Source organism: Triticum urartu, chromosome 5A (genome assembly GCF_056163025.1).
Source record: "Triticum urartu cultivar PI428250 chromosome 5A, HENAU_Tu73, whole genome shotgun sequence".
In the NCBI taxonomy this organism is placed as follows: domain Eukaryota; kingdom Viridiplantae; phylum Streptophyta; class Magnoliopsida; order Poales; family Poaceae; genus Triticum; species Triticum urartu.
Genome location: NC_141877.1, coordinates 179,251,996 through 179,279,467, shown reverse-complemented (window position 1 = coordinate 179,279,467; position 27,472 = coordinate 179,251,996).

The window sequence follows — 27,472 nt, the reverse complement described above, 5'->3', positions numbered from 1 at the left end:
TTAGGCATGACTGCAACAGCTGTTTATTTTTGGTGTTTGCATCAAATTTCTTGTTTAAAGTTTATTATATGTAGTTCATAAACAAAAGTTCGTCCTTTCTCAATTTAAGTTTTCAGTTGTACAACCAAGTTCCTTCTTCATACCATGTAAATTAAACTATACAGAGCAAGTGATCTTCTTTTGCACTGCATGTATGCTTCTGTTCTTCATCTGTAATCCAGTGGTGTGGTGAACCTACCCACTACAGCACAATGTCATATTCTGCAATGTCTTAACTATGAAAAATGTCATATCATTCTACTATTATTTAAATCGTCTCTTTATTTGCCAATCTGAAATGGTATAAATTGACAGCACACTAACCATTGATACTTATGAGTTCTTGATCTGTAATCCAGTGGTGTCGTGAAGTTGCTAACTCCTTCACAATGTCATTTCTTGCCATGTCTTGACCTGAACAATACCATATTGTGTTAATGCAAATATAAACTGTGTCACTTTATTCGTCAGTAAGAAATGTGATGAATTGTCAGAACTGATACTTTTATGTGCAAAACCTGTCATCTATCTGCTTGTTTATCTTTCAGAGTGAGGAAGATATAAGTGTTGAACAAGCGCAGGCTCATCATCTTGCTCAGCTGCTTGCGCTGCAGCCCCCCGGCAGGGCTAACCTTTCTTGAACTCTATTGAAGTGTTGTCGGTTTTGTATATTATTTTGTCGGCGTGTTTATTTGCACTGGTGGCGATCTTTGATGCCCAGTGTATGTAATCTGCTGTCTGCTTGTGCTTTATTATCATAGTGGCAAACTTTGATGCCCAGTGGATGTAATATGCCGTAATTTCTTTATTGTATAGTATAAGTTTTTTCTTATTCACGATGCTGCAGTTATTTTACTGTATATATATCATGTCTTCACAGTAAACCGGCCAAACCGTAAAATTATGGTACATAATCGGGCCGTCATGCAATCACGATGTAGGTTGGGCCTAAAACGTGTCGATCAGCTCACGGGCCGGCAGCAGCCCGAAATGAACCCCGACCCATGATTGTGCGAATCAAATCACGAGCTTTTAACAGGCCAAAAAATTCTCTCGGTCCTTGTTTGGCCCAATCAGATATCGGCTGCGAACAGGCCGGATGCAAACCGGGCCGTAGTTAGGCCCAACTATATGACAGGCTTTTAACAGGCTGAAATTAATACAGGGCCGAAATGTTAAACGGGCCCTTAACAGGCCAAAACTAATATCAGGCCGAATTACTAAGTGGGCCTTTAGTAAGTGGGCCCAAAAGCATAGTGTCCAATTGACGGGCCGAATCTGATATGGGCCATAATTAGGCCCAAAACCTCTTAAAGGGCCGGACCTGATCTGGTCCGTAATTTGGCCCAGAACATGGTAGGCTTTTAACGGGCCGGATCTCATATGGGCCACTATTAGGCCCGGAGCGTGGCAGGCCATTAATAGACCGTATCAAATATGGGCCGACATTTGGCCCAAAACATGTCAGCCAATTAACGGGCCGGCCTACTAGGGTCCTCAAAATCTTGTGGGCCTACAGCTGGGCTGGCCCATTAATGTCAGTGAAATCTCGTGGGCCTTTAGCTGGGCCAGCCCATTATGATCCACAAGAATTTTGTGGGCCTTTACCTGGGCCGGCTTATTATGGCACACAAAAATCTTGTGGGCCTGTACCTGGGCCGGCCAATTATGGCCCGCGAAATCTTGTGGGCCTTTAGCTGGGCCAGCCCATTATGGTCCACGAAATCTCATGGGCCTTTAGCTGGGCCAGCCCATTATGGTCCACAAAATCTTGTGGGCCTTTAGTTGGGCCGGCCCATTTAAACTTGTTGGGCCGTGCCACGTGTCGACGTATCATAGGCGCCTTCTGTCCAATGAGTGGATGACATCTGTCCCGACGATGAGCCGACACGTGTTTCCTCTAGCCAATGATGATTTTACACGTGGAAAATCCCCATTGGTCGGGGCTGTTAACGGGTTATCGGATCCAAAACCCGACCCGATAGCTTAACGGCATTCCATTATGGTGGTTGCCATGTGTCGGTCACCCTTGACGAAAGCACTTCTGTGACGCGTGATTTTATCGTCATGGAAGTGGACACTTCCGTGATGATAATTTTGGTAATGTCATGGAACACTTCTACGATAGCACAGGTATGACTATCTTGATTCTGTCATAAATTTGTCATGGATGTACATGCATGACAAAAAAAGCGACCTACTGTGACAAACACGTATCATCACGGAAGTGTATTTTTTTGTAGTGCTTGGAGTGCACGTCGGGGGATCTGCGAGGAGGTCACGAGGCAGGGGGGCGTGCCCAACCCTCTGGGCGCGCCCTCCACCCTCGTGGGCCCCTCATGGCCTCCCTGACGTACTTCTTCCTCCTATATATCTCCATATACCCTAAAACGATTGGTGAGCACAATAGATCGGGAGTTCCGCCGCCAGAAGCCTCCGTAGCCACCGAAAGCCAATCTAGACCCGTTTCGGCACCCTTCCGGAGGGGGAATCCTTCTCCGGTGGCCATCTTCATCATCCCGGTGCTCTCCATGATGAGGAGGGATTAGTTCTCCCTTGGGGCTGAGGGTATGTACCAGTAGCTATGTGTTTGATCTCTCTCTCTCTCTCTCTCTCTCTCTCTCGTGTTCTTGAGGTGTTACGATCTTGATGTATCGCGAGCTTTGCTATTATATTTGGATCCTATGATGTTTCTTCCCCCCCTCTACTCTCTTGTAATGAATTGAGTTTCCCCTTTGAAGTTATCTTATCGGATTGAGTCTTTAAAGATTTGAAAACACTTGATGTATGTCTTGCCGTGCGTATCTGTGGTGACAATGGGATATCACGTGATTCACATGATGTATGTTTTGGTGATCAACTTGCGGGTTCCACCCATGAACCTATGCATAGGGGTTGGCACACGTTTTCGTCATGATTCTCTGGTAGAAACTTTGGGGCACTCTTTGAGGTCCTATGTGTTGGTTAAATAGATGAATCTGAGATTGTGTGATGCTTATCGTATAATCATACCCACGGATACTTGAGTTGACATTGGAGTATCTAGGTGACTGTCGGTGTCAAAACCGGCGGATCTCGGGTAGGGGGTCCCGAACTGTGCGTCTAGGCCGGATGGTAACAGGAGGCAAGGGACACGAAGTTTTACCCAGGTTCGGGCCCTCTCGATGGAGGTAAAACCCTACGTCCTGCTTGATTAATATTGATGATATGGGTAGTACAAGAGTAGATCTACCACGAGATCAGAGAGGCTAAACCCTAGAAGCTAGCCTATGGCATGATTGTTGATGTGTATGTTGTCCTACGGACTAAAACCCTCTGGTTTATATAGACACCGGATAGGGTTAGGGTTACATAGAGTCGGTTACAATGGTAGGAGATCTGAATATCCGTATCGCCAAGCTTGCCTTCCACACCATGGAAAGTCCCTTCCGGACACGGGACAAAGTCTTCAATCTTGTATCTTCATAGTCCAGGAGTCCGGCTGAAGGTATAGTTCAGCTATCCGAACACCCCCTAATCCAGGACTCCCTCAGTAGCCCCTGAACTAGGCTTCGATGACGACGAGTCCGGCGCACAAATTGTGTTCGGCATTGCAAGGCGGGTTCCTCCTCCAAGTACTTCATAGAAGATTTTGAACACAAAGATAGTGTCCGGCTCTGCAAAATAAGTTTCCACATATTGCCATAGAGAGAATAATATTTACATGAATCTAATCTACTGACGTATTCTGTAGTGTGACATCACACCATGGCCAAACTTTTATTCGAACCGTTTTACTGTCCCATCTTAGCGCGTTATGCGAGGCGGCTTCCTTGGCACGTCTTGTTAAAGCAGAGATCGTGTCCCCTTATTCCGGGATTCTCATCAATATGGGCGTGGGTAACCCAACCGCTTCTAGGACTCCTAGATTATAGGCAAGTCCAAGAGAACACGGAGAGGACGCTTGATATTCACCCTCTTTATAAAGGGGACAAGGCTCTTATTTTTCCCTCCCGTGCTCAATCGAATCCTTCCCCCACCTCAAGCTCAAATGCCCGAAGTTCAGGTCAGGTGCTCCGAACCTCCAGTCATGTCCGGATCTAGCCTTCAAGGCAGATGGGTGCCTTCCTCCGTCACGGAAGAAGACATCAAAAAGTTGAGGGAGGCCAAATATCTGACCGCCGAAATTCCGCATCGGCTGCCTCCCCGAGGGCAGGCCGTCCCTACCCCCGTACCCAACGAGAACGTCGTGTTCGTCTCCCACTTCCTTCGAGGTCCAGGCCTTGCTCTGGATCCTTTCGTCAGGGGTTTGATGTTTTATTACGGGTTAGACTTCCATGATCTAGCTCCGGACTCCTTTCTTCATATCACGACATTTATCGTCGTGTGCGAGGCCTTCCTCCGGGATACCCCTCACTTTGGCCTATCGCTCAAGACCTTTGAAGTGAAGCCGAAGATGATCGAGGGGCAACATGCAGTGTGTGGAGGTGCCTCAATACACAAGATGATGGGAGCTCCGTGGCCCAAAGGTTCCATCCCGGAGGTGTCTGAATTGTGGCAACAGGAGTGGTTCTATATCACGGCTCCTAGAAGCGCCAAGTGGGCGGCCGCCCCTATTTTCCGCTCGGGCCCTCCACCACAACTGATGTCATGGATCAGCATGGGTCTGAGCTGGGGTCCAGCCAAGGACGTGCCTATACGCAAAGCCGCATTCGAGATCTCTTCAATGGAGATTTCAGTTTGGTTACGGTAGCACAAGTTATGCTGGTTCGCGAAGTCCATCCTTGCAAACGCCGGCCCCTTCGCTTGTGGGAGTTCAATCCCGAGGGACCGCGTGTCACTCAAAATTTCCTCGGTTTGACGCACGAGGAGATGTACAAGTCATTCTTTGGACCTCAGGTAGAGTGTCCGGAAATCACCGAGGACGTGGGCCTGAGCAGTACCCGCACTGCCGAACAGGTAAGGAATCTTCCAGCCGAACATACTGTCTCTCATTTGTTACGAAGTTATTTCTGAGAGTTCTCTTTTTGATCAGGACTGGCTAGCAAAGGCAATGTTGATTTGGTGTTCGGCCCCCCTCCCTGAGGGTTTGGAAAATCCGGTCCTAGAAAAGATGCTCCAGATCGCACCTTGCCCGGAGCCCTTGAAGGAAGATACTGCGGAGGATAGTAAGGGCGGACACGGGCCCCCAACGCTGCCTATTCTAACTGAGGGAGCGGGCGTCTCCATGAAGGAAGACGACCGGAAGAGGAAAAGGACCGCGCCCGGGGATTCGGAAGCCGAAGCTTCCAAACGGGAGAAGAAGTCTCCCACCGAGGGTCCTACCTTGGGTGGTGCTGTTGCCGCACAAAGTCTGCGGGGGGATCAATTCTTCCATGAGTCGTAAGTGACCCGGAATACTTTAACAGTACAGATATGCCATCTTTTTCTTCTGAGAAAATAACCACTGCATATATCTTAGCAGTTCAGGCCTTAGCCCCTCTCAAATGAGCTCGTCTTCGGGGGATCTTCTTCCAGAGATGATGGAGAGCGAAACGCCTCCTCCGGACTCCTCCGCTCCGGAAGCGGGCGACCCTGAAGTGTCGTCGCGGAGGGCCTCTCCGAGTCCGGTGAGGCCAGAAGATAATCCCATTGACCCCCGAAGCTCCCAATGTCCGGCTCCCGAGGAGAGCAGACAAAAGAGTCCGACACCGTCTATTGTGTGATCGGATGTTCTGTGGGAGTTGGTGGGGCGAGCGGCCATCTCAGATGAACACCATGTGCTGATGAATACGGTGATGGAGAGAATATCGTCCACCGAAAGCGGATTGCATGAAGCTTTTATGAGTCTAGTAACAGGCTTTGAGGTACGTAAAAGAATGTATGATAGTCCTGCACATGCTAGGTGTGCCCTGTGTAGATAGTAGCCCCTGAGACTCTGGTTGTCGTCGAAAATGACGACGAACAGAGGATCAAATTCCCAGGTAATAACCATACCGCCTCTATGTGCAGGTGATGGAAGCTCCGGTGGCTAGCCGGACTAGCGAGTTTGCCCATTTAGAACGCCAGTTGGATGCGGCAGACGCCGACATCGAGCTTGTTAACAAAAGGCTTGACGAGGCACATGGTAAGTGTCTTTATTTGGTAAACGTCACATAGGAAGAGCAGCATAATGCCAGTATCTTTAATATGTTGTGACTGCAGATGGAGCTGCCACTGTTGAAGCCTTGCGGGCAGAACTTGCCCGAGCCAAGGAACAAGCGAGGTTGGGTAATGCGTCTGCTTTGAAGGCGGCCGAAGAGTTGCAAGCCGAGAAGGCCGCACATGGCGAAAGCCGAGACAAGATGGCCAAGATGGCTATAGAATTAAAAGCCGCCGCTGACCGTTGCCGGGTTCTTGAAAAGGAAAACCAGGCGAAGGCATCGGACCTGGAGAAGGCTGCTGCGACGAGAAAAGACCTCCGCTCTGCTATGAGGGCAAAGAAGGAGGAGCTGCGGGAAGCCGGGGATATTGTAGCTGGGAAATCCTTTATGTTGCGGAGGAAGTTCAGAGATCCACGGTATGCCCCTCTGGATCGGCTATGGAGCTCGGAGGATGTGTATATGGATTTGGCGGCGAGCGCTACCGATGCGGCCAAGTACTTCTAGGGTCAAACGGACCATGGAGTAGACAAACTATTTTGGAGACAATTCCATACTCCCGAGCGTCCACTTTCATTGACTGACCAATTAGCCGAATGGGCCGAACTAAATAGGTTGTCCGGACTTGCCATGAGGTCCGTTGTGGATCAGCCATGGCCGGAAAGGTCGAAACCGAACAGCTATTTCAGCTTGGTGCAGCAGTTCCTCGACGTGGTGCCGCACATTAATGCGATGAAGAGGTCGGCGTGCATAGAGGGCGCACGGATGGCCTTTGCCCGTGTCAAGGCATACTGGGCGGAGATGGATGCTACCAATGTTGCAGCGCGGGATTCGGCCATAGGTCAAAAGGCTGCTGAGCACTACTTTGAAGAAGTTCTTAAGGGTGCCCGTTTGATAGAGACCCAGTGCTCAAAAAATGTTATGTTTGAGTGATATGTAATCTCATTGTAAGCGAAATGCTTTTATAAATTTTCATAAGGCTACTTTTTATACTTTTGCCTGAAAGTATTGTGATGCCTCCTGGGCGGCCGTTTATGTATACATGTGTATAACCTGAAAGATTGCAGTCGTCGGCTTCAACCCCCACGCATATAATGCGGAGGTGTTCGCAGAAACACGTGTTCACACTTAACCCAACGTCTTGGTCCTATTAAGGAGGTGATAGCGGAGCGAGTGAGGCAACCGGACTATAATGCTTTAACACTTTCACTTAGCCATAGGAGTTTGACAGTGGGGCTACTAGATAGCCCCTGGTGGCTCCGCACTCTCCCGATCCCGGGGTGCGTATATGCCTGGCCGGAAAGCGGCCCTTCGTTAAGGCGGGGGAATTCTAACATTCCCATGGGTCATCGAGTGGTTGACCAGTCTCGCGCTAGATCATGACAGTCAGTTTTTGGCTTTCTCTACTGAGGTGCTCGTCCGGATGAACCAGGGCACAATCGCAGTAGTTCTCCCGGTGCTACCTTAGCCGGTAAATAGGAACGTAAGGCACCAAAACACAGGAGCCGGGCAAACCCAACATTTGACCAAAGACAATGATTCGGAGCTGATGCATATAGGGCTAAACTCGCGACGCCGAACACTCCCTAAGGTATTCGGTCTTTGTGGTATAAACCGGGCCTAAATAATGGCCTTCGTAAGAAGCCCCTTATGTCCAGGTACGTGCATTGGTCTGGCGTGGCCACATGCCAAGACGTCAGCATCCTTCTCAACGGTGGATATGTATCAACAAGAGATAGTAAAAAAGGTTTACGCAGGGTCTTAATCTAAAAATAATCCTTGGAGCGGGTCCCCGCTACACGTCTGCGCCTGTGTCTTCGTTGTGCCATATCCTGGACGGGTGTGGCACGATGATCATCTGTAAAAGAGAGGAATTTAGGTGAAAAAGTTGTCATGCAAAAAGATAGTTTTTAAAGAAACCATGTATAATTGAAGATGATAAGAAATTGCCACTTGTCTGCGCGCGTTGAGCCCCTTGTATTGGCAAATAGGGGTGTGATCACTTATTAGGTGTAAATAGCGGCGCCGGACTCGATCGCTGGTCCGGACGCCTTTAATGTTCAGCTGCCAAGGCAGCCTCACTCTCTTCGGCGCGCAGAGAGCGCTTGATATCTTCATGCACTGTAATGATGCCACGTGGACCAGGCATCTTGAGTGTGAGGGAGGCGTAGTGTGGTATTGCATTAAAGCGAGCGAAAGCTTCGCATCCGAGCAGTGCTTGATAGCCACTTTGAAATGGAGCGATGTGGAAAGTTAAATGCTCGCGATGGAAGTTATCGGGGGAGCCGAATGTAACTTGTAATGAGAGGGAGCCCGTACAACGAGCCCCTGGGCTTGGCGTTACTCCTTTAAAGGTAGTATTGCTATGACGAATTTGTGTTGGGTCTAACCCCATCCCGCGGATTGTATCCTGATATATTAGGTTTAGGCTACTGCCACCGTCCATCAAGACTTGTGTGAAGTGAGATCCGTCAATTACTGGGTCTAATACCGGGGCAGCCCATCCTGCGTGCCGGATACTTGCTGAGTAATCGTGATGGTCGAAAGTGATCAGTTGAGATGACCAGTGGCAGGACTTCGCGGTGACAGGCACTTGGGTATGTTTTCCTGGAAGTGCCGTGTTGTTTTTTCCCCCTGATCACATGTAACACGTTTACTGTTTTGACTTATGGTGGAAATTTCTTTTGTTCCGTCGTGTCTTGTTTGGGAGGCTCGTCCTCGTCTTCACTTGGTGTATCCTCCCCCTTATGTACGGCGTTGAGCTTGCCGGACTCTTGAAGACCCAACATTCTCTATGGGTATGATTAGCGGGTTTACCAGGGGTACTATGGATCTGGCATACTTGGTCCAGGATTTTGTTGAGGCTGGACAGTTCGTCCCTGGTGCCTTTAGGGGGCGGCTTTTGACCTGGCCGAGAGCTTTTGAATCCGGCATTTACTGTCGTGCCCTTCGTGCTATCTTCTTTAATCCGGCGTTTGCTATTGCTGTTGCGCCGTGATTTCCCCTTTCCATCTCTAACTTCGGATGTACTGGGGTAGCTGGTGCTGCATCTGGCTAGCCAGCTGTCCTCACCCACGCAAAAGCGGGTTATGAGGTTTGTCAATGCGGCCATCGTTCTCGGCTTATTTTGGCCGAGGTGTCTGGCGAGCCATTCGTCGCGGACGCTATTCTTGAAAGCTGCCAAGGCTTCGGCGTCCGGACAGTCGACGATCTGGTTCTTTTTAGTAAGAAACCTGTTCCAAAGCTTTCGGGCTGACTCTCCGGGCTGTTGAGTTATATGACTCAAATCGTCCGCATCCGGAGGTCGGACATAAGTCCCTTGAAAATTTGCCCAAAAGGCGTCTTCGAGCTCTTCCCAACTTCCAATGGAGCTTTCGGGGAGGCCTTTGAGCCAGTGATGAGTTGGCCCTTTGAGCTTGAGGGGCAAGTACTTGATGGCGTGGAGATCGTCTCCTCGAGCCATATGGATGTGAAGGATGTAGTCCTCAATCTAGACTCCGGGGTCTGTTGTTCCGTCGTATGCCTCTATGTTTACGGGTTTGAATCCCTCTGCAAATTCATGGTCTAGCACCTCATCGGTGAAACACAGGGGGTGTGCGGCACCCCTGTAGCTGGGTGTACCGCGTTGTTCGGATGTTTGTTGTGTTGCGTTGTATGCTGGGGCGCGCTTGCGTGGTCCATAGATGGATCTTGTTGCACCGTCCTTTGGGTGCGAGCCCTCGCATGGGTCGCGTATTGTATTGTGAGTGGCGTTGTATGCCGCTCTGTGTTGGTAGAGTGGTCTATCCGACCAGGTGGCTACTTTGATATTTGGTTGTGGAGGTTCTGAGGCCTCCTCATCGAATTCGGGCAGCAGCTTCCGCTTTGGGTAGCTCTTGGAGGGGCGATTGTCGCCGTACCTTGCTGCTGTGCTGAGTATTTTACTCCATCTGTATTGGAGTGTGTCTTGCGCGGCCTTGAGCCTTTGCTTCTGTTTTTTCAGGCTCCTGGCGGTGGCAACAAGCCTTTTACGGGCAGTCTGCTGCTCCAGGTGTCTGTCCGGCGTTATGTCGTCCGGGCCATTATCCTTGGTAGGATTTGTTTGTTCGGTTTGATTATCCGGATTGCCGTTGTCCGGTAGCGGTTCGCCCTGCTCCAACGCTGGGTCTGTGTGATCGCTATTTCTGTAGAGGCAGGATTTGGGGCGGCGCTTGCGTCGCCGCTTTAACTGCTTTTCAAGGGAACAAGCCTTTGATGCGTCCTTCCGTTCCTCGTCGTCATGTTTTGGTGCGTCCACCATGTATACGCCATATGACGAGGTGGCGTTCCAGGGCCCAATGGGCGCTGGTTCCTCAACGTCTCCTTCATCGGCGTCCATACCGTCGATGTCTTCGGAGTCGAAGTCGAGCATGTCGGTTAAGTCGTCGACAGTGGCTACAAAGTGGGTGGTGGGTGGGCTTTGAATTTCTTCATCGTCCAAATCCCAACCTTGCTGGCCGTAGTCCGGCCAGGGCTCTCCTGATAAAGGGAGAGACTTCAGTGACTTCAGAATATCGCCAAAAGGCGAGTGCTGAAAGATGTCCGCGGCAGTAAACTTCATGATCGGCGCCCAATCGGATTCGATTGGCCGGGGCGCGGAGGGTTCGGAGTCCGGAAAGGAGTCCGGCTCCTTGGAGTCACGAGTCTTGCGGAGTGCGGGGCTGGTGTTTGGCTCAATCGCCGTTGGGATCGCAGCCCCCGAGGAGGCGTCTAACCGCCGATCCTCGATCAGCGTAGTTGGCTCCGAATTAAGGATCAGAGCCGATGCGGGTGCGGCCTCCAGGGCACTGTTTGGCGGCAGAGCTAGATCATGCTCGTCGGGACAGTGCGGCATGCTCGGCAGTGGCTCGAATCCGTCGAGGATCAAGTCCCCGCGGATGTCAGCTGTGTAGTTTAAACTTCCAAATCTGACCTGACGGTCAGGGGCGTAGCTTTCGATCTGCTCCAGACGGCCAAGCGAATTGGCCCGTAGTGCGAAGCCGCCGAAGACGAAGATCTGTCCGGGGAGGAAGGTCTCACCCTAGACTGCATCGCTATCGATGATCGTAGGAGCCATCGAGCCTGACGGCGACGACACAGAGGAACTCTCAATGAAAGCACCAATGTCGGTGTAAAAACCGGCGGATCTCGGGTAGGGGGTCCCGAACTGTGCGTCTAGGCCGGATGGTAACAGGAGGCAAGGGACACGAAGTTTTACCCAGGTTCGGGCCCTCTCGATGGAGGTAAAACCCTACGTCCTTCTTGATTAATATTGATGATATGGGTAGTACAAGAGTAGATCTACCACGAGATCAGAGAGGCTAAACCCTAGAAGCTAGCCTATGGTATGATTGTTGATGTGTATGTTGTCCTACGGACTAAAACCCTCCGGTTTATATAGATACCAAATAGGGTTAGGGTTACATAGAGTCGGTTACAATGGTAGGAGATCTGAATATCCTTATCGCCAAGCTTGCCTTCCACGCCAAGGAAAGTCCCTTCCGGACACGGGACAAAGTCTTCAATCTTGTATCTTCATAGTCCAGGAGTCCGGCTGAAGGTATAGTTCGGCTATCCGAACACCCCCTAATCCAGGACTCCCTCAGTGACATTAGGGTTTTGCTTGATTTGTGTCTTAAGGTGTTATTCTAGTACGAACTCTAGGGCTGTTTGTGACACTTACAGGAATAGCCCAACGGATTGATTGGAAAGAATAACTTTGAGGTGGTTTCGTACCCTACCATAATCTCTTCGTTCATTCTCCGCTATTAGTGACTTTGGAGTGACTCTTTTTTGCATGTTGAGGGATAGTTATGTGATCCAATTATGTTATTATTGTTGAGAGGACTTGCACTAGTGAAAGTATGAACCCTAGGCCTTGTTTCCTATCATTGTAATACCGTTTACGCTCACTTTTACAATTAGTTGCCTTGCTGTTTTTATAATTTCAGATTACAAATACTTTTATCTACCATCCATATTGCACTTGTATCACCATCTCTTCGCCGAACTAGTGCACCTATACAATTTACTATTGTATTGAGTGTGTTGGGGACACAAGAGACTCTTTGTTATTTGGTTGCAGGGTTGCTTGAGAGAGACCATCTTCATCCTACGCCTCCTATGGATTGATAAATCTTAGGTCATCCACTTGAGGGAAATTTTCTATTGTCCTACAAACCTCTGCACTTGGAGGCCCAACAATGTCTACAAGAAGAAGGTTGTGTAGTAGACATCAACGAGACAAGGAGCCGGCTGCCAGCCACAGCCGGACACACATCACCATCGAGCGCAACCAAGACGGCCGCCCTCGTGCAGTGGAACGACTAGGCGGCTACCAGCCTCCCCAACGCAGAGAAAAGCGCGTGTGTCCGCCGCCTGTCTATCATCCGAGTCTTGGAGGCCGGCTTGGACCCCGAGAAGGAATCAGAGAGAATGATGCCCGCCACCGGATCGATCGTCTCAACCGATCCCTGGCGCTAGATGAAGAAGACGCGCTGGGCCTGCCTGGCTTTGGCCCCCGCATCAGAGATGAGCCCTTCCCCAAAGGGTTCACGCTCCCAAGAGATACGCCCAAGTATACCGGATCCGTGAAACCGGAGGACTGGCTGGTCGACTACTCCATAGCCGTCAGCATTGCAAACGGCAACAAGCGTGTTGCCGTGAAGTACGTTCCACTCATGCTCCAGGGAACCGCCCGGACATGGTTGAACAGCCTGAAGCCCTGCAGCATCAACAGCTGGGTAGATTTCACTGAGGCCTTCGTCCGCAACTTCACCAGCATGTATAAGCGGCTGCCCAAGCCTCGCCAGCTCTCCTTGTGCATCCAAGGCCCCAACGAATCGACTCGCGACTACCTCACGCGTTGGGCCGAGCTATGCAACTCTTGCGAGGGCGTGCACGAGGTGCAGGCCATCGAGTACTTCATGACCGGGTGCAGAGAAGGCACTTTGCTCAAACACCGGCTCCTCTATGACGAGCAGACGAGCCTCGACAAGCTGCTAATCATATCAGACAAGTATGCCACGGCCGATTCCTCCATGAAGATGGAGATTTAGGTTGTTGCATCTGGCAAGGTGGCTCCTCAGGCTCCTCAGACCCCGGCTGGCGATACCATTCGGCGCCAGCAGCAAAGCGACAACAAGCGAAAAGCCCCTATGCCGGCTTCCACCAGCCGGCAGGTGGCTGCAGTCGAAGAACGGTAGCCGGAAGGGCAGCCTCTTCCCAAGCGCCAAAAGGGCGGCAAGCCCAACTGGTTACCCGCCTTCTCCTATGAGCAGACTCTTGATGCTCCCTGCAAGTTCCACAGCGGAGCGAAGCTGCCCAACCACACCACCCGGAAGTGTCATTGGCTCACACGAATCTCCAAGGGCGAAGGGCTGCAACAACCGCCGCCTGCTGGCCAGCCGCCTCCGTTTCCTCAGCAGCCGACGGCCCATCCAGCAATCAACGCCGTTCAAGATCAATTCCCTAAAGAACATGGAGCATATGTTGTTTTCACCAGTGTGGCCAATGACAGGTGCAGCCGGCGCCGACAGTCTCGTGAGGTGAATGTCGTGGCCATTGAAGCTCCAGAGTTCATGCACTCGTCATAGAGGCCAATCAGTTGGAGCCGGGCTGATCACCCGGAAGTAATGCCTTCTCCGAGGTCTTACGCTTTGGTGTTGGAGGCCACCTTTGCCACGGAGAGGCGAGCTGCTCGTTTCTCCCGAATCTTGATAGATGGCGGCAGCAACATCAACATCCTGTACCATGCAGAAGTTGAAGATCAAACCCAAGCATCTCCTGCCCAGTCGGACTATCTTCCATGGCATAGTTTGTGGCCTTTCTCACTCACCAATCAGCAAGATCCAGATAGATGTCCTCGTCGGGGATAAAGACTATTTTCGCTGAGAGCCCATCTGGTTTGAGGTGGTCAACTTGGAAAGCCCGTACCACACACTGCTTGGCCGACCTTATTTAGCCAAGTTCATGGCGGTGCCACATTATGCCTACCTCAAGATGAAGATGTCGAGTGCCAAGGGAGTCATTACCATCTCCGGAGATTATCAGAAGTCGTCCGATTGTGCGGCCGCCAGCAGCCGGCTGGCCAAGTCCCTTGTGATCGCTGCCGAGAAGCGGCTCCTTGGCCAGGTTGTGGCCATGGCCGGCAAGCGGCCGGACATGTCTCATGATCCCAAGGAGGCAGAAGCTGAAGGATCCTTCAAGCCGGTCAAGGAGACAAAGAAGATACCATTGGACCCAGAGCACTCGGAGAGGTACGCTGTCATAGGCGCAAACCTTGACAGCAAATAGGAAAGCGAGCTCGTCGATTTCCTCTGTGAGAATCGGGACATCTTCGCATGGTCTCCCAAAGACATGACGGGTGTTCCGACGGATTTCGCCGAGCACAAGCTACACGTCAGAGAAGATGCCAAGCCAGTCAAGCAACCCCTCTGCCGACTGTCGGAGGACAAAAGAAGAATCGTTGGGGAAGAGATCGCCCGTCTATTGGCAGTCGGCTTCATCATGGAAGTTTTCTTCCCAGAATGGCTTGCCAATCTAGTCCTTGTACTGAAGAAGAATAACAAATGGCGCATATGCATTGACTACACCAGCCTCAACAAGGCCTGCCCAAAGGATCCGTTTGCTCTACCACGGATAGACCAAGTGATAGACTCCACAGCCGGATGCGAGCTGTTGAGTTTTTTGGATGCCTACTCAGGATATCACCAGATCAAGTTGAACCCGGCAGACTGTCTGAAGACCGCATTCATCACACCATTTGGATCCTTTTGCTACCTGACTATGACATTCGGCCTAAGAAATGCCGGTGCCACTTTTCAGCGTTGCATGCAGAAGTGCCTCCTCAAGCAACTCGGCAGAAATGCCCACGTCTACATAGATGATATCGTGGTGAAGACGGAGAAGTGCAACACACTCCTCGAAGATCTCAAGGAAACCTTTGAAAATCTACGCCGATTTCAAATCAAGCTCAACCCGGAAAAGTGTGTGTTCGGAGTACCAGCCGGCCAGCTCCTTGGCTTCCTGGTCTCAGAATGCAGCATTGAGTGCAACCCTGTGAAGATCAAAGCCATCGAGAGGATGGAGAAGCCCACCCGACTGCGATACGTCTAGAAATTCACCGGCTGCTTGGCGTCCATCAGCCGGTTCATCAGTCGGCTGGGCGAGAAGGCTCTTCCCCTGTACCAGCTCATGAAGAAGACCACTCACTTCGAGTGGAACGACCAGCCGGATGACGCTTTTCTCCAGCTGAAGAAGATGTTGACCATGCCGCCTGTCCTGGCGGCTCCGACTGCTAAAGAGCCCATGTACCTTTACATCGCCGCCACCAGCCGGGTGGTTAGCACAGTCATAGTTGTGGAGCGCAAGGAAGACAGCAAGGCATTACCAATCTAGAGGCCGGTGTATTACCTAGGTGAACAGTTGTCCGACTCCAAGCAGAACTACCCCCACTATCAGAAGATGTGCTACGACGTGCATTTCGCCGCCAAGAAGCTGAAGCCATACTTTCAGGAGCATCCAATCACTGTTGTCTGCACCGCCCCACTCGCTGAGATCATTGGCGACAAAGATGCTTCTGGTTGAGTGGCCAAATGGGCCATCAAGTTGGCCCCCTACACCATCTACTACCAGCCTCGCACCGCCATCAAGTCCCAAGAACTGGCCGATTTCCTCGTCGACAGGGCCAAGACCCAGTACCTGCCGCCAGCGCCAGACTCCACCCATTGGCGGATGCATTTTGATGGTTCAAAGATGCGCACTGGTTTGGGAGCCGACATCTTCCTCACCTCTCCCAAAGGCGACAAGCTCAAGTACACATTGCAAATCCACTTTGCCGCCTCCAACAATGTGGCTGAGTATGAAGCACTAATACACGGCCTCTGGGTTGGCCAAGGAAATCAGCATCCGCCGGATCCTATGCTATGGCGACTTCGACTTGGTAGTCCAGCAGTCTTCTAGTGACTGGGACGCTAAGGATGTAAATATGGCAAGCTACCGTTTTTTGTCCAGCAACTCGGTGGATACTTCGAGGGGTGCGAGTTCCTTCATGTGCCAAGAGCCGACAATGAGCAAGCAGATGCCTTGGCACGAATCGGCTCCACCCGGCAAGCAATACCAGCTGGTATCTCACTTCAGCGCCTCCTCAAGCCGTCGATCAAGCCCTCTCCGGAGTCTGAGTCCATCTTTGTGCCGGCTCCTCCCGAGGCCGATGAATCCGACTCTAGGGCTGAGGCAGCCGGCTCACGGACCTCGGCAGTTCGCGCAGGTACCGTGACAGTCACACCCGGCCCAGAAACTTCACAACCCGGCCTGGGGACTGCAACAGTCGGCCCGACGACCTCACCAAGCGGCTCGGGGACTGCAGCAATCGCACCCAGCCCGGGGACTTCAGGACGCAGACCGGGGGCTGCCGAAGTCGGCCTGGGGACTTCATCGACACAGCAAGCGGCAGCCGACTCCAACCCGCCGCCTCCCAACCCAACCACCCTCGTGCAAGTTGCAGTTCTGGCAGTCGAAGAAATAGGAGCACCTTCATGGGCACAACCCATCCTCAACTTTCTGGTGAACAAAGAGCTGCCGACTGATGAGATCTCAGCCCGACAAGTGCAACGTCGGGCAGCAACATACACCATTGTCAACAGAGAACTTGTGAGGTGCAGTGTCACTGGTGTGTACCAGCGCTGCGTGGAACGGAAGAAAGGCCAAGCAATCCTCAAATACATCCACCAAGGCGAGTGCGGACACCACGCGGCTTCCAGATCACTCGTGGCCAAAGCTTTCCGCCACGGTTTCTTCTGGCCGACTGCCTTGGAGGATGCCAAGGATCTAGTCAAGCATTGCAAGGGGTGTCAGAAGTTTAGCTCGCAGCAACATCTGCCGGCTTCTGCACTCAAGACCATTCCCTTGGCATAGCCTTTTGCCATTTGGGGCTTGGATATGGTGGACAAATTCACCAAGTCGATAGAAGCGAAGCCAATCGAGAAGTTGAATGGTCCGACTGCCGTGACTTCCATTGCAGATATCACCACTCGGTATGGAGTACCATGCAGTATCATCACGGATAATGGCACAAATTTTGCCAAAGGAGCCTTGGCTCGTTTCTGCGCAATGCCAGGCATCCGACTGGATCTAGCGTCCGTTGCCCATCCGCAGTCAAAGGGCCAAGTTGAGCGAGCAAACGGCCTCATTCTTTCTGGCGTCAAGCCCCGACTGGTCGAGCCTCTGGAGCGGTCGGCCGGCTGTTGGATTGATGAGCTGTCGGCCGTCCTCTGGAGCCTGCGCACAACTCCAAACAAGTCAATCGGCTTCACGCCTTTCTTCCTCGTCTACAGTGCCGAAACCATCATCCCGATGGACACTGAGTTCGACTCACCTCGCGTCACCATGTACACCAAGGTGGAAGCAAAAGAAGCGCGAGAAGACGGCGTCGATCTATTGGAGGAGGGCCGGCTGTTAGCACTTAGCTTGTCTGCCATCTACCAGCAGAGTCTACGCCACTACTACAACCGGAAGGTCAAGCCAAGATCTTTCCAGGAGGGAGACCTTGTGCTCCGACTGATCCAGCGAACGGCCGGCCAGCACAAGCTCTCGGCACCTTGGGAAGGCTCATTCATCGTTAGCAAAGTTTTGGGCAACGACTCCTACTACCTGATCGATGCTCAGAAGCCCAAAGCACGCAAGAGAGACGACTCTGGCAAAGAGACAGAGCGGCCGTGGAATGCAAACCTCCTTCGAAGATTTTACAGTTGATGCAGTATGTACCATGCTATCTTTTGTATTAAGTACGAAGACTCCGGGTCCCCTGAGAAGAGATCGGCGACTACCCTCTTTTCTACATATGATAAGTATTATGCCTATGAATGTGTTATTTCATTATTTCGCCTAGCACCGGGTTCGACCAGTCGGCCCGGGGGCTCGCCGCCTTGTACTATGTGGAGCTTCCTGTAGTCGGACAAGTAGTGTGTTGGCACCTAAGCCTTCTCTTGCTAGAAGCCGCAGCTCACAGAGCGACTGTCCGGTGGGCAGGAGTTACGGGCAGGAAAGGGTGTCCACATGAAAAATGGCTAAGGACCCCAAGTATACACATAGTTCAGGCCCGCTCCCCACCTCATTGACCGGCTGCTGAAGCAGCCGGCCTGCCGGCCTCTACTTAACTTGCTAACGCTCTAGTCGGCTAAGTACTTGCCCTCCCGAAAGCAGCTAAGTACTTGACCAAGCAACAGTCCGCAGAGCGGCTGTTTGGCTAGAAAGACGACAGCCAAGGGAGGACGGCAAAGGAAAAAAGGCCAATAAGCAGAAAGCAAGAAAAGTCAGAACTCGGCAAAAGCACAACTTTTGTGAAAGCATATTTACATGTCAAAAGGCCCTTGTCCAGCATTCAACAGAGTTTGAAATACACCCCGTGGGTGGAATTGTGCAAATTTAACAAAGTTTGTCGAGACTGATAAAACAGGGAAAATAAATATAAGTTGGCAGCCTAGGGAGCTGCAGAGGGGTCCGGCTGGCTGGCGGAGTCGGTGGTGCCGGTTGGTGGAGTGGATGGCTGGTCAGTCTCTACTTAGTCGCCTCCAGCCGCAGTCGGCGCGCTTGAGTGCGGCTCGTTGTTCGAGGCATGATCAAGTTGGGGCTGGCTGTCCGCTCTGACCTCTGGTGCATCTTCTTCGCCTTCATTGTCCTCCTCGTCTTCTCCCTCGTCGCTGGAGTTGATCATCTCGGCCGAGTCCTCGTCATCCTCCGGGTTCAGCCCGAACCACTCCGATGGCGCCTCGGCACCATTCTCAGCCAGCTCAGGAACGAAGAGGCCGATGTCGGTGTACTCGGCGATCGCCGCTGCCCGTCTGACAATGTCGTGCTCCACCGCCACCAGCTCCTCTTGGGCCTCCTGCCGAAACGTGGTCAACTGGGTTAGATTTAGCCCAGGATACCACGCCTTGACAAACTCCAAGGCCCGGCGCTCTCCATCCCGGGCCGAGGAACCCTTCCAAGCCTCGAGACGGCCGGCCGCCACTGATACGTCTCCGTCGTATCTATAATTTTTGATTGTTCCATGCCAATATTTTGCAACTTTCATATACTTTTGGCAACTTTTTATACTATTTTTGGGACTAACATATTGATCCAGTGCCCAGTGCCAGTTCCTGTTTGTTGCATGTTTTTTGTTTCGTAGAATATCCATATCAAACGGAGTCCAAACGGGATAAAAATGGACGGAGATACTTTTTGGAATATTTGGAAAAACTGGAGGAAAAATCAACGCGAACCAGTGTCCGAGGTGGGCACGAGGTAGGGGGGCGCCCCCCCTAGGGCGCGCCCCTGACCCTCGTGGCCCACCTGTAAGGCGGTTGCCGCTCTTCTTTTGCCGCAAGAAAGCTAATTTTCGGAAAAAAATCACGGCGAAGGTTTCAGGCCAATCGGAGTTACGTATCTCCATATATATACGAAACGGTGAAACAGAGACAGAAGAGAACGCAGAAACAGAGAGAGACAGAGAGACAGATCCAATCTCGGAGGGGCTCTCGCCCCTCCTGTGCTATGGAGGCCATGGACCAGAGGGGAAACCCTTCTCCCATCTAGGGAGAAGGTCAAGGAAGAAGAAGAAGGAGGGGTTCTCTCCCCCTTGCTTCCGGTGGCGCCGGAACGCCACTGGGGGCCATCATCATCACCGCGATGTACACCAACACCTCCGCCATCTTCACCAACATCTCCATCACCTTCCCCCTCTATCTACAGCGGTCCACTCTCCCGCAACCCACTTTACACTCTACTTGAACATGGTGCTTTATGCTTCATATTATTATCCAATGATGTGTTGCCATCCTATAATGCTTGAGTAGATTTTCGTTGTCCTATCGGTAGTTGATAAATTGCTATGATTGATTTAATTTTCTTGTGGTTATGTTGCTGTCCTTTGGTTCCCATCATATGATTCCACGCATGGATCACACCCTAGGGTTAGTTGTATGTTGATAGGACTATGTATTGGAGGGCAAGAGTGACATAAGCTTCAACCTAGCATAGAAATTGATGCATACGGGATTGAAGGGGGACCAATATATCTTAATGCTATGGTTGGGTTTTACCTTAATGAACGTTAGTAGTTGCGGATGCTTGCTAATAGTTCCAATCATAAGTGCATAGAATTCCAAGTCAGGGATGACATGCTAGCAGTGGCCTCTCCCACATAATACTTGCTATCGGTCTAGTAAAGTAGTCAATTGCCTAGGGGCAATTTCGCAACTCCTACCACCACTTTTCCACACTCGCTATATTTACTTTATTGTTTCTTTATCTAAACAGCCCCTACTTTTTATTTACGTACTCTTTATTATCTTGCAAACCTATCCAACAACACCTACAAAGTACTTCTAGTTTCATACTTGTTCTAGGTAAAGCGAACGTCAAGCGTGCGTAGAGTTGAATCGGTGGTCGATAGAACTTGATGGAATATTTTTCTACCTTTAGCTCCTTGTTGGGTTCGACACTCTTACTTATCGAAAACTGTTGCGATCCCCTATACTTGTGGGTTATCAAGACCTTTTTCTGGCGCCGTTGCCAGGGAGCAATAGCGTGGGGTGAATATTCTCGTGTGTGCTTGTTCGCTTTATCACTAAGTAATTTTTATTTGTTGTTCTTAGTTGTTTTCTATCTTTAGTTATGGGTAGGAAACGCAAAATACCAAAAAATTAGTTGTACCTACTAAACCAATGGTTGAAGAACCACTCAAAATCTATCACACTACTGAAGCTTATTACTTGGATCATCTTCGATCCCTTTGTGCTCGTGCTGAAACCCCAACTAGCTTAGTTGAGGGCAAATCTTTAGATGAGCATTCTTGTTATGTGCGACACCGAATATCTGAAAAAGGGAAAATTTTACTGGATCAAATTCGTCGTTTGCAATGCTATGCTTGGAATTTATGTGAAATAAATGATTTTACTTGTTGTTCTAAAAACCCTAAGAAACACCTTCCTTATCAATGTGAGTTTAGTGATAATGGAATCGTATCTTCGTATGCTAAGGGTGTTTATAATTACTATGATGTTCAACAAATTGAAGAATTTGTTGCTTTTAAGGGTGCTTATGAAATTGCTTCTTTGATTGAAAAGTATGATGCTACTCTTTACAAATCTGAAAATTTTGCCATACTTAAATATTTCTATGATAATTATGCTTCTAATGCCTATGTTGAACCATATATTGAGTACTACTCCGATGTCCAAGAAGAGACTAATATTTTGCAGGAGTCTATGGAAGAAGAAATTGATGAAACTGTGAGCTCATTGGATGAAAAAGATGATGAGGAGAGCGAAGAACAAAAGGAGGAAGAGCGGATTAGCTACCAGTGCCCACCTTCTAATGAGAGTAACTCTTCAACTCATACATTGTTTAATTTCCCTTCATGCTTACCGGAGGATGATTGCTATGATGATTGTTATGATCCCGTTGATTCTCTTGAAATATCCCTTTTTGATGATGCTTGCTATGCTTGTGGCCAAGATGCTAATATGAATTATGCTTATGGAGATGAACTTGCTATAGTTCCTTATGTTAAACATGAAATTGTTGCTATTGCACCCACACATGATAGTCCTATTATCTTTTTGAATTCTCCAAACTACACTATATCGGAGAAGTTTGCTCTTATTAAGGAATATATTGATGGGTTGCCTTTTACCGTTGCATATGATGATTTTGATGAATATAATATGCATGTGCTTTCTGATCCTACTTGCAATTATTATGAGAGAGGAACTATATCTCCACCTCTCTATGTTTCCAATACGATAAAATTGCAAGAAACTGTTCATACTATGCATTGGCCTTTACTTTGTGTGCATGAATTGTTCTTTTATGACATGCCAATGCATAGGAAGAGAGTTAGACTTTTTCATTACATGATATATGTTACCTTATGCTCACCACTAAATTACAAATCATTGTTAATTAAAATTGGCTTTGATATACCTTGGGATCCGGGTGGATCCATTACTTGAGCCCTATATGCCTAGCTTAATGGCTTTAAAGAAAGCGCTGCCAGGGAGACAACCCGGAAGTTTTATAGAGTCATTTATTTCTTTTGTGTGCTTTTATAAAGTTTATAAATAAAAATAATGTGCCAAGGTCTGCCTTTAGGATGTTTACATTTGCTTGATGGTTTGTACGGTGCAGGACAGAAACTTTGGCTGTAGTGCACGATTTTACATTTTTTGCTGGAATGTCAAATGGTTCTGATTCTTTTTGCACCGTCTTACCATACAAATTTTTTATTTTTCCTAATTTTGGTAGAATATTTCAAGTATCATAAGTATGGTGAATGTTCAGATTATTACAGACTGTTCAGTTTTAGACATATTCTGTTTTTGATGCATGGGTTGCTTGTTTTGATGAAACTATCAATTTATATTAGTGGATTAAGCCATGAAAAAGTTATATTACAGTAGACACAATGCAAAAACAAAATATGAATTGGTTTGCAATAGTACTTACAGTAGTGATTTGCTTTATTATACTAACGGATCTTACCGAGTTTTTTGTTGAAGTATTGTGTGGATGAAGTGTTCGATGATCGAGAAGGTCTCGATGTGAGAAGAAGGAAGAGAGGCAAGAGCTCAAGCTTGGGGATGCCCGAGGCACCACAAGTAAATATTCAAGGAGACTCAAGAGTCTAAGCTTGTGGATGCCCCGGAAGGCATCCCCTCTTTCTTCAACAAGTATCGGTATGTTTTCGGATTCGTTTCGTTCATGCGATATGTGCAATCTTGTAGCGTCTTTTGCATTTAGTTTTCATTTTTCTTTTATGCACCATGATGGTATGAGATAGTCCTTGGTTGATTTATAGAATGCTCTTTGCACTTCACTTATATCTTTTGAGTGTGGCTTTATAGAATGCTTCATGGGCTTCACTTATATCATTTGAAGTTTAGATTGCCTGTTTCTCTTTACATTGACAACCGCCATTTGTAGAATGCTCTTTTGCTTCACTTGTATTTGTTAGAGCCCGGGCATATCTTTTGTAGAAGAATTAAACTCTCTTGCTTCACTTATATCTATTTAGAGAGATGACAGGAATTGGTCATTCACATGGTTAGTCATAAAATCCTACATAAAACTTGTAGATCACTGAATATGATATGTTTGATTCCTTGCAATAGTTTTGCGATATAAAGATGGTAATATTAGAGTCATGCTAGTGGGTGGTTGTGAATTGTAGAAATACTTGTGTTGAGGTTTGTGATTCCCGTAGCATGCACGTATGGTGAACCGTTATGTAACGAAGTTGGAGCATGATTTATTTATTGATTGTCTTCCTTATGAGTGGCGGTCGGGGACGAGCGATGGTCTTTTCCTACCAATCTATCCCCCTTGGAGCATGCGCGTAGTACTTTGTTTTGATGACTAATAGATTTTTGCAATAAGTATGTGAGTTCTTTATGACTAATGTTGAGTCCATGGATTATACGCACTCTCACCCTTCCACCATTGCTAGCCTCTCTAGTACCGCGCAACTTTCGCCGGTACCATAAACCCACCTATACCTTCCTCAAAACAGCCACCATACCTACCTATCATGGCATTTCCATAGCCATTCCGAGATATATTGCCATGCAACTTCCGTCATCATCATATACATGACTTGAGCATTTATTGTCATATTGCTTTGCATGATCGTAAGATAGCTAGCATGATGTTTTCTTGGCTTGTCCGTTTTGTGATGTCATTGCTACGCTAGATCACTGCACATCCCGGTACACCGCCGGAGGCATTCCTATAGAGTCATATCTTTGTTCTAGATCGAGTTGTAAGTAAATAAAAGTGTGATGATCATCATTATTAGAACATTGTCCCATGTGAGGTTATCAAAATAAAAGTGGCCAAAGAAGCCCCCCCCCCAAAAGAGAGAGAGAGGCCAAAGTAGCCTACAAAAAAATTAGAGAAAAAGAGAGAAGGGGCAATGTTACTATCCTTTTACCACACTTGTGCTTCAGAGTAGCACCATGTTCTTCATATAGAGAATCTCTTGAGTTATCACTTTCATATACTAGTGGGAATTTTCATTATAGAACTTGGCTTGTATATTCCAACGATGGGCTTCCTCAAATGCCCTAGGTCTTCATGAGCAAGCAAGTTGGATGCACACTGAGGGAGTCCTGGATTAGGGGGTGTTCGGGTAGCCGGACTATACCTTCAGCCGGACTCCTGGACTATGAAGATACAAGATTGAAGACTTCTTCCCGTGTCCGGATGGGACTTTCCTTGGCATGGAAGGCAAGCTTGGCGATGTGGATATTCAAGATCTCCTACCATTGTAACCGACTCTGTGTAACCCTAACCCTATCCGGTGTCTATATAAACCGGAGGGTTGTAGTCCTTAGGCAATCAACTCCATATACAACAATCATACCGTAGGCTAGCTTCTAGGGTTTAGCCTCCTTGATCTCGTGGTAGATCTACTCTTGTACTACCCATATCATCAATATTAATCAAGCAGGACATAGGGTTTTACCTCCATCAAGAGGGCCTGAACCTGGGTAAACCATCATGTTCCCTGCCTCCTGTTACCATCCGGCCTAGACGCACAGTTCGGGACCCCCTACCCGAGATCCGCCGGTTTTGGCACCGACATTGGTGCTTTCATTGAGTGTTCCTCTGTGTCGTCGCTTTTAGGCCCGATGGCTCCTTCGATCATCAACAACGATGCAGTCCAGAGTGAGACTTTTCTCCCCGGACAGATCTTCATCTTCGGCGGCTTCGCACTGCAGGCCAATTCGCTTGGCCACCTTGAGCAGATCGAAAGCTACGCCCCTGGCCATCAGGTCAGGTTTGGAAGCCTAAACTACATGGCTAACATCCGCGGGGACTTGGTCTTCGACGGATTCAAGCCACAGCCAAGCGCGCCGCACTGTCTCGATGGGCATGATATAGCTCTGCCGCCGAACAGCGCTGTGGAGGCCGCACACACACCGGTCCCGACCATTGATTCGGAGCCTACTGCACCGATCGAGGATCAGCGGTTGGACGCTGCCTCAGGGGCTGCGATCTCAGAGGCGGTCAAGCCGAACTCCAGCCCCGCACTCCACATGGCCCGTGACTCCGAAGAGCCGGATTCCTCTCCGGACTCCGAACCTCCCGTGCTCCTGCCAATCGAATCCGATTGGGCGCCGATAATGGAGTTCACCGCCGCAGACATCTTTCAGCATTCGCCTTTTGGTGACATCCTGAATTTTCTTAAGTCTCTCTCTTTATCAGGAGAGCCTTGGCCGGACTACGGTCAGCGAGGGTGGGATACGGACGGTGAGGATATTCAAACCCCACCCACCACCCACTTTGTAGCCACTGTCGACGATCTAACCAACATGCTTGACTTCAGCTCCGAAGACATCGACGGCATGGACGACGATGTAGGAGACGAACAGGAACCAGCACCTGTAGGGCGCTGGAAGGCCACCTCGTCATATGACATATATATGGTGGATACTCCAAAAGATGGAGATGGCGATGGAACAGTGGGGGATGACGCCCCCAAGAAACAGCCAAAGCGCCGGCGTCAGCGGCGCCGCTCTAAATCCCACCAAAGCAAAAACGGTGATTCCGGCACGGGTGATAATACTACCCCGGATAGCGCCGAAGAACACCCACCTCAGCAAGATTCGGCACAGGAAGATGGAGAAGCCAGCCCTCATGAGAGAGCGGCAGACCGAGAGGTCGAGGATGATAACTATACACCTCCCTCCGAAGACGAGGCAAGCCTCGATGACGATGAATTCGTCATACCATCAGACCCCGCCGAACAAGAGCGTTTTAAACGCAGGCTTTTAGCCACGACAAGAAGCCTCAAGAAAAAGCAGGAACAACTTAGAGCTGCCCAAGATTTGCTAGCTGACAAATGGACTGAAGCCCTTGCGGCCGAAGAGTATGAACTCGAATGCCCCTCCAAGAGTTACCCGAAGCGCAGGCCGCTACCCCGATCAGAGGAGGAAGCACCTACATCACCAGCGCATGACATGGCAGACCGGCCACCTCGCGGCCGCGACAGAGAGGCCTCTCGGCCCTCCACCCAAGCCATGCCCCGACGCCGCTCAACTAAGGCACGGGAAAATGCGCCCGACCTGCGAGACATACTGGAGGATAAGGCAAGAAAAACAAGATCGATCTACGGATCACGCAGGCGCCCTACGACATGTGACAATGATCTTCACGCCGGCTACAACAAATCCGGCCAGGCCGAACACAGCAGACATAGCTCTTCCGAGCTGCGTCATGATATAGCCCAGTACAGAGGCGCCGCACACCCGCTATGCTTCATGAATGAAGTAATGGATCATAAAATCCCAGAGGGTTTCAAACCCGTAAACATCGAATCATACGATGGCACAACAGATCCGGCGGTATGGATAGAGGATTATCTCCTTCACATCCACATGGCACGCAGCGATGATCTACACGCCATCAAATACCTCCCGCTCAAACTTAAAGGACCGGCCCGGCATTGGCTTAACAGCTTGCCAGCAGACTCAATCGGTTCTTGGGAGGACCTGGAAGCCGCATTCCTCGACAACTTCCAGGGCACTTACGTGCGACCGCCGGATGCCGATTACTTAAGCCACATAATTCAGCAGCCAGAGGAATCGGCCAGACAATTCTGGACACGGTTCCTAACAAAGAAAAACCAGATAGTCGACTGTCCGGACGCAGAGGCCCTAGAAGCCTTCAAGCATAACATCCGCGATGAGTGGCTTGCCCGGCACCTGGGACATGAAAAGCCAAAATCCATGGCAGCCCTCACGACACTCATGACCCGCTTTTGCGCGGGAGAAGACAGCTGGCTAGCTTGCAGTAACAACTTATCAAAGAACCCTGGTAATTCGGATACCAAGGACAAAAGTGGCAGGACACGTCGGAATAAGCAAAAACGTCGCATTAACAACGACAACAATGAAGACACGGCAGTCAATGCCGGATTCAAAGGCTATAGATCTGGTCAGCGGAAAAAGCCATTCAAAAAGAATACTCAGGGCCCGTCCAGTTTGGACCGAATACTCGATCGCTTCTGCCAGATACATGGCACCCCCGAAAGACCAGCCAATCGCACTAACAGGGATTGTTGGGTGTTCAAGCAGGCATGCAAGTTAAGAGCCGAAAACAGAGACAAGGGGCTGCACAGCGACGACGAGGAGCCCAAGCCGCCGAACAATAATGGACAGAAGGGCTTTCCCCCACAAGTGCGGACGGTGAACATGATATACGCAACCCACATTCCCAAGCGGGAGCGGAAGCGTGCGCTACGGGACGTATACGCGATAGAGCCAGTCGCCCCAAAGTTCAACCCATGGTCC